Raw genomic sequence first — 6,943 nt, 5'->3', positions numbered from 1 at the left:
AAAACAGCAAAGACAATGGGAGGGGAGCAGGGGGCAGCTGCCACCTGTCAGGCCAACCATCCGTTGCTCGGCTCTGCTAAATGACCCCCCTGCTCTGGGGGTCTCACGCACGTGCGCCAAGGGGCGGGTGTACTGTCAAAAAGGAAAGGTACAGATTTCCACAAAGTCAAGGGGGCCACCTCCAAGCAGTGGGATGGAGGGGGGAGGTGCCCGCAGACCTGGCACCCATGTGGATCACAGACCCTGTGCGCCTACTGTTGCGTCGGTCCCTGCCAGCCCTGACGACGCGTGGCCCAGTGGGAGCCTTGGGGCACCTGCTGTGGGACGCATGAGGCAGACAGGTCCCATCAGGGCCCCTGGGTCCCAGGGCGGTGGGGAGAGGAGGCTGACCCAGAAAGCTGACCGAGAACCCCATGCTCCCCCCTGGCATCCCAGCCCAGCCCAGCCTAGCCCGGCTCCTCCTTCAAGGGCTGGTGGGAGACTTGCCTCCCCTCGGACGCCATCCCTGGCCCCAGAGCCCAGGAGCCACCCTCCCGCCCGTGTCATCACGGGGCACCGCTAGCAACCTCACGGGGCTGACTTGTTCCCGCCAGGAGTGCGTCCGCCCTCGAGGGAGCTTGACGCCACCCGACTCCGGCCAACCCGGATTCAGCATCCACTGCTTGCTGCGTGATCACAGGCAGGTAATAACCTCTCTGATCTCTCCTCTACTGTAACAGAGATCATAATCCCAGCCTGGTGGGTGGGGGTGGGGCCTACGTAAGACGGCAGGAGCCGCGGCGTGCAGAGAAAGGTCACCCAACACTGTCCCTTCCTGGAAGGAAATGAACAGCCCCGGGGGCACCGCGGACACCTTGCTGAAAACGCCCAAAGCTTCGTGAAGCTGCCCTGAAAGGGAGCTGGACATCTTTAGCAGCCCCAGAGGGAGCGCCCCTCCCTCTCCTGGACCTCTCCTGGGGTGGAGTCATCCTCCAGGCGGTGAGAACGACAGGGAGAGACACTCAGGATTTGCTGTGTGATCTTGGGCCTGTCCCTGCCCCTCTCTGGGCCGATGCCAACCAGTGCTTGGGAGGGGAAACCCCAGCCATGAAACAAAAGGAAGAGCCGTGCCCGGCTGTCTGGAGAAGTGGGTTCTGGGCCTGGCTCTCCCCTCTCCAGGCCTCAGTTTCCTCATCTGTACCAGGGGAGGCCCACTTTGGATCCACCCTCCTCAGATCCACCCTCCTCATCAACAAGTCAAAAGATCCAGCGTGAGTTCACCCTCTGCCCCCCTCCCTCACCCGGGGTCTTCCCCAGGCCTCTCCCCCTCTTGCCACACCCAAGCTCAGACCCCCTGTCACCTCCTCTCTAGACCTCTCTGGGAGCCTCACGCTGACAGCCTCAAGCAGGGCTCTATCCCTCCTTGCTCTATCCCCTCCTGGGACTCTCCAGTGCCTGCGGCATCGCCTCTGGGCCCCTGGCCTGCAGACTGTGCCCCCCGCCCCCCGCCCCAGCCATCTTCCCTGGCCCTGCCTTTGCAGCCTGCTCCCTCCTGCATCACGTGCCCCAAACCCACGGCCACCCCGGCCTCCCCAGAACGCTCCCAGGATGCCCTGCTGGCACCCCCGAGGCCAGCTACCCGCTGTAGGGCGCATTGCTGGGGGGTCGGCCAGGCACTTCATAGGTGTTATGTTAATTCTCTCAAACACTCTGCACAGCAGCCATGGTTTGTTTTTTTTTTTTTTTTGGTTCTAAGATTTTATTTATTTATTCATGAGACACACACATAGAGAGAGAGAGAAGCACAGACACAGGCAGAGGGAGAAGCAGGCTCCCTGCAGGGAGCCCAACGTGGGACTCGATCCCGGGACTCTAGGATCACACCCTGGGCCGAAGGCAGGTATTAAACTGCTGAGCCACCCGGGGGTCCCAGCAGCCGTGTTTACTCCCATTTTAAAACAAGAAAGCAGGCTCAGAGCTTAAGCCCCTTGCCAAGAGTCACACCACCAGTAGAACGTAGTAGACCCAGGGGCCCAAGCGCTTAACCCCCCGAGCTGTAGACGCAGGAGCCTGAGAAAGCCATTCACCCAGCGGGCACGGGTGAGCCCACCATCAGGGCCCGAGTGGCAGAGCCAGGACACACAGGGACGCAGCGTCCACGCCTCGAAGCCTGGAGGATGATGGTGGCGATGCACATGGTCACTTCCGCTGCTCACGTGCTCTGAGGGCTCACGGCGTGCCGGGCGCTGAGTGGAGCCCTCTCCGTCCCCGTCATCCCACTTCATCCTCACTGCCTTCTGATGTGCTCCTGTCACGTCTCCCCTTTGCAGATAAGGAGGATGAGGTTCAGAGATGGACAGTCACTTCTCCAAAGCCACACAGCAAGTATGTGACTCCGAGAAATCCAAGACCCTAATGGGGGCTGCAGGGAGAGGTGGCTCCTGAGAGGCTCCAATGAGAAAGGAATACGGGGCCCCCTCGATAGGGACGATCTCTCTGAAGACCAACATCTGAAGAAGGAGCACTGGACAGAGAGTCAGGAGTCTTGGCTTCCCGGCCCACCCTGCCCCGACCGCCCTTGGGCGAGTCACGGCCTGTCTCCGGGCTGCAGTCTCCCTAGCTGTAAGATGGACTCGGTGCCTCCTCACCTTTCAGGGGCGAGGATCCCTTTGAGATCCTGACGAAAGCCCCGGACACTGATGCACACACCGGACAAACCCACTCAATCCCCGAGCGCGAGGCTCGATTCTCGAGGCTCCTCCGCAGGCCCTGGGCCCCATGTTCACACCTGCGTGGCCACTGGTGGCCTAGATGGCAGAGAGCCACGAGAGGCTTATGCAAAGCACTTTGGGGGGGGGCAGAGGAAAAGGGGGTCAGGAAAAGCTGCCCATTTGCCTTGCATCTGCTCCCCGCCCCCCACCGGCCCCACGGGTGCTCACGGAAAGGAACTGGCCACATTTGCTTTGGGCTTGGAGGAGCTGCCCTGAGCCCCCTCCTCCCCCTGCCATGGTGCTTAGAGTGGACGGAGCACAGGGGGCGCCCCGAAGAGCGGCCTGACCCCGGGACTTGGGGGCTCCTCTCCTCCGCCTGACCCTCCAATCTCTCTACCCACTTGGGCATCGTCCGTTTGCTGCTCTGCACCCCCAGGCCCCCTCCCACGCACCCTCGCAGCATTCCCCTACTCCTCCTTTCCTCCCTCTGCTGCCTCCTCGGGGGCAAAATTGGGCAGCTGGAAACCTAGCTCCAATCTGGCTCAGGTGGGCCAGGGGCAGGCGGGCGGGACCCCCGCCCCTAGGGAGGTCAGGCAGGCGGGCGGCCGGCCTGCTTCAGAGACAGCTCGGAGGAGGGTCACCGGGGAGGCCTCAGGGCCAGTCCTCGGAGACCCCAGCCTCACCAGTCACTCCTCTGAGAGAAGTTTAAACGTCAAAAGTAGAGCGGGTTGTGCAGCCCCTGGAGGAGGCCACGGGCAGGTAGAGAACCGGAAACCGTGTCCCCCGGGGAGCAGATGAAGGACTGGGATGGGGACTGGGATGGGGAGGGGGCGGTCCTGTTCCCCGGGGCTCTGAGGCCCAGCGCAGCCCAGGGGCCGGGGGCCAGGACTCCCCTCTGCTTCCTCTCCTAGGAAATGGCCACAGCCACCCTCATTGAGGCCGAGGAAATGAGATTAATAGGTCAGCAATCTGCTCAATGAGTGATAGCAAATACCACGCACTACGGTGTGGATGGCTTTGTTCCTGGCACGGACCTGGCACGGCGCACTTCGATAGAAGCCTGGGGTCTGGACCCTGGACAAGGCTTCTTCCTAAGGCTCAGATCTGTCCCACCTGGATTCCAATCCAGGCTCTGCCACTTACGGGCTGTGAGCGCTCCCCGGGCATGTCCCCCCCACCCCCGAGCCCTGCTCTGTCCCGATGCCCACCCGGATGCTCATCACGGGCAGACGCCCAACAGAACCTCAGCCCCCTCGCTCTGCCCCGGCCAGTGCCAAGGGCCCCAGGGGCTGAGGGCGATGGCCTGGGGACTTGGGGCCTGGACGGAGGATGGGGCCGAGCCCTCAGCAGAATTCTGATGCACTTGGGCAGCTGGGGGGCTCCCCTTCCACCACCCAAGGTGTGCCAACCACCTCACCAGGGAGTCGAGATTGGCTGCAGGCGTTTGGAGCCGCAGTGACAGCCGGGCCTCAACTTACCACCCAGAAGCTGCTGGGTTCCTGCAAGGGACGAGAGGGTGCTGGTATGGCCACGGGGAAAAGCTCTGCCCCCTTCCCCCTTACTGAGCAGGTATTCTTTCCCTGGGCCTGCTTCCTCATCTGGGAAATGGGGCTAAAATAATACCACCTCCCTCAGCAGCCCGTGTGGTCCAAGGTAACGGGCAGGAGCAGCTGGCCCAGGAACAGGTGCTCGGTGATGCCCGGTGTCTCGTCCCTCCTGGGCACAGGCATCCGGGATGAAGGTGTGAGGACGGGATGAAGATGACAAGTTCTCACTCCCTGAGCACCTCAATCAGCAGGGCACGGGGCCTGGCACATGCCATTCGAGCCTCAGCTCCCTGAGGAATGTCAAGTCTGAGGGCAGGAGAGGGAGCCAAGGCTCAGGGAAACGGGGGTTAAGACGGGACTTGAGCCCAGGCCTGCCTGGTGTGTGCTGCGGGGCGCTGCTGTGGGCAAAGGCCTGGCAGGCAGAGATGGGGTTCATCTCCTGGGGGCGCCCCAGTTCACCCACCCATGCCTCAGTCTCCCCAGCTGTAAAAGGGGAGGAGCAGGGGTGCCCTCCTGGCCTGCAGTGAGGCTCTGGAGACGTGGCACGATGCCTGACCCACAAGCTGCACCTGCGTAATGTGGCTCCAACCACAGGCGGGGACCCCACGCAGGGACCGCGCCCACGTGCGTGGCGGTGGATCAACGAACACAAAGACACACGCTTGTGAAGAGGCTGGGTCTCCACCCTGCCTCTTCCTCGAGCCCTCCAGGAGCTCTGGGTTGGCCTGGAGGCCAGGAGGTGGCACAGGTGGCCCCTCATTTCCCTAGAATGCATGCCCGGCTGGCAGCCTGCAGGGACAGCGATGGCAGGGACATCCGGCCTCAGTCAAATGGTTCACGCTCTGAGCCTGGCCCCGTGGCCGGGCCCCCGACCACAGCAGGGAAATGAAGAGGCTCCCTGGGCCACTGCGGACACGGGCACTTACTGCGGTGGCCATGCAAAGAGGGCAGGCACCGGGCCCTCAGGAGCCCCCAGTCCCAAGCCTGGGGCACGAGAGCAGAGGAACAGAGGGGCAACGGCTGTGAGCCCCCCACCCCCAAACCGCCCGAGTTAAATGCAGGCAAAGGTGCCAGGTTGGGGTGGGGGGGGCAGGCAGTGGAAGAGGAACAGCAGGAAATCGGGGACCCGATGAAGCAGGTGGCAGGGAGCATGGGCTGTGGGCACCCACCGCGGGTTCAAACCCCGGCCCTCCTCCCAACCAGCCGCGTGACCTCTACGAGTCCTTCCACAGAAGGCGGCTAACAGCCAATAAGGTCAACGCCAGGCTCGATGAGACCACGTAGACCAAGTCAACTCTGCGACTGTGTCAGTGTGACCTTGAGCGGATGGCCCCATTTGCTCAGAAACACTTGAGGGGCCCTACACATCCTCTAAACACAGCCGCCACCTTTCCCGCCCATGAACTCCAGCCTGGGCCCTCTGGGGGCTGCCCCCTGCTGTTGAGGGTAGCCCCCCTCTTGCACCCATCACTAGCGGCCCCTGGATCAGCCGGGTGGGGGCACTGCAAGGGCAGAGTCTCCATCCCCTCCTCACAGCTCTGAGATCCTGCACGCCAATCGCCCCCCGCCCCCCCGGGACAAGGAGGTGTCACACGGCAGGAGCAGCTGATGGCGACAGGCCAGGACAGATTCCCACTGGATTTGGAGCCACAGGTTCTGGCCTCAAGCGGACTAGCCGTGGTTGCTCTCCTCGTCACCTGGCCAGCTGAGGGTCTTTCCAAGGCGGGTCGGGGCCATGTGTGGACATCTCGGGGGAGGACAGACTTGGCTTTACGTCCCAGGGATAGGCCCTACCCTTGGCAAGTCCCCTCACCCCCCGCACCAGTTTCCTCTTCTGCAAAATGGGAGCACGGCAGCATGTACTCCATCGGGCTGCTGGGGGCGAGAAAAAGTTCTCCAGAGACACAGAACCAACAGAGTACACACAGATTTATCACAAGGGAACTGCTCGCACGATCGCCAAGGCTTGGTGAAGGCCAAATCTGCAGAGTAGGTCAGAGGCCTGAGACCCCGGGAAGAGACGCCGCTGAGCCCAAAGGCTGTCCATTGGCAGAATGTCTTCTCGCTTGACAGGGAGGTCAGTCTTCGCTCTGTTAATGCCTTCGACTGATTGGATGAGGCCCACCCATAGTATGGAGGACAACGGGCTTTACGCGGGAGTCCGCAGATTGAAATGTCAATCTCATCCAAAAACCACTTTCATAGAAACATTCAGAATAACTCACATTATTTTAGTTAATATTTAATGATTTAATTAGTTTAACTAAATACCTGGGCACCGCAGCCCAGCTAAGTTTTCACACAAACTTAGCCATCACAGCACAGTGACGGTGGCTGTTACGACAATGTATGTGCATAGGTGACACGGCTGAATCATCAATTCTGCATCTGGCATTGTTCTAAACAATTACATGAATCAGCTCAGTCAACGTCACAACGATCTGTGCGCGTGGACGGGTGCATTATTACCCCCACCTTACAGATAAAGAAGGTCAGAGAGGTTGCACGACTCTTGGAAGGCAGAGAGCTGGGATTCGAATCCAGATTTGAACCCCCCTGACTCTAGAGTTCCCAGACCTCCAGCACGTGTTCCCAAACCCCGGTGCGCATCCTTCCTTCCATCACAAGGGCCATGGCCAACATACCAGCCCTTGTTTGGAGAAGCTGGCCAGCCCCGGCCACCCCCACCAGAAAGACCGCCAGTGA

The sequence above is a fragment of the Canis aureus genome, chromosome 5 (genome assembly GCF_053574225.1).
Source record: "Canis aureus isolate CA01 chromosome 5, VMU_Caureus_v.1.0, whole genome shotgun sequence".
Lineage (NCBI taxonomy): Eukaryota > Metazoa > Chordata > Mammalia > Carnivora > Canidae > Canis > Canis aureus.
The sequence above is the reverse complement of the archived record's forward strand: the minus strand, read 5'-3'. Positions refer to the sequence as shown.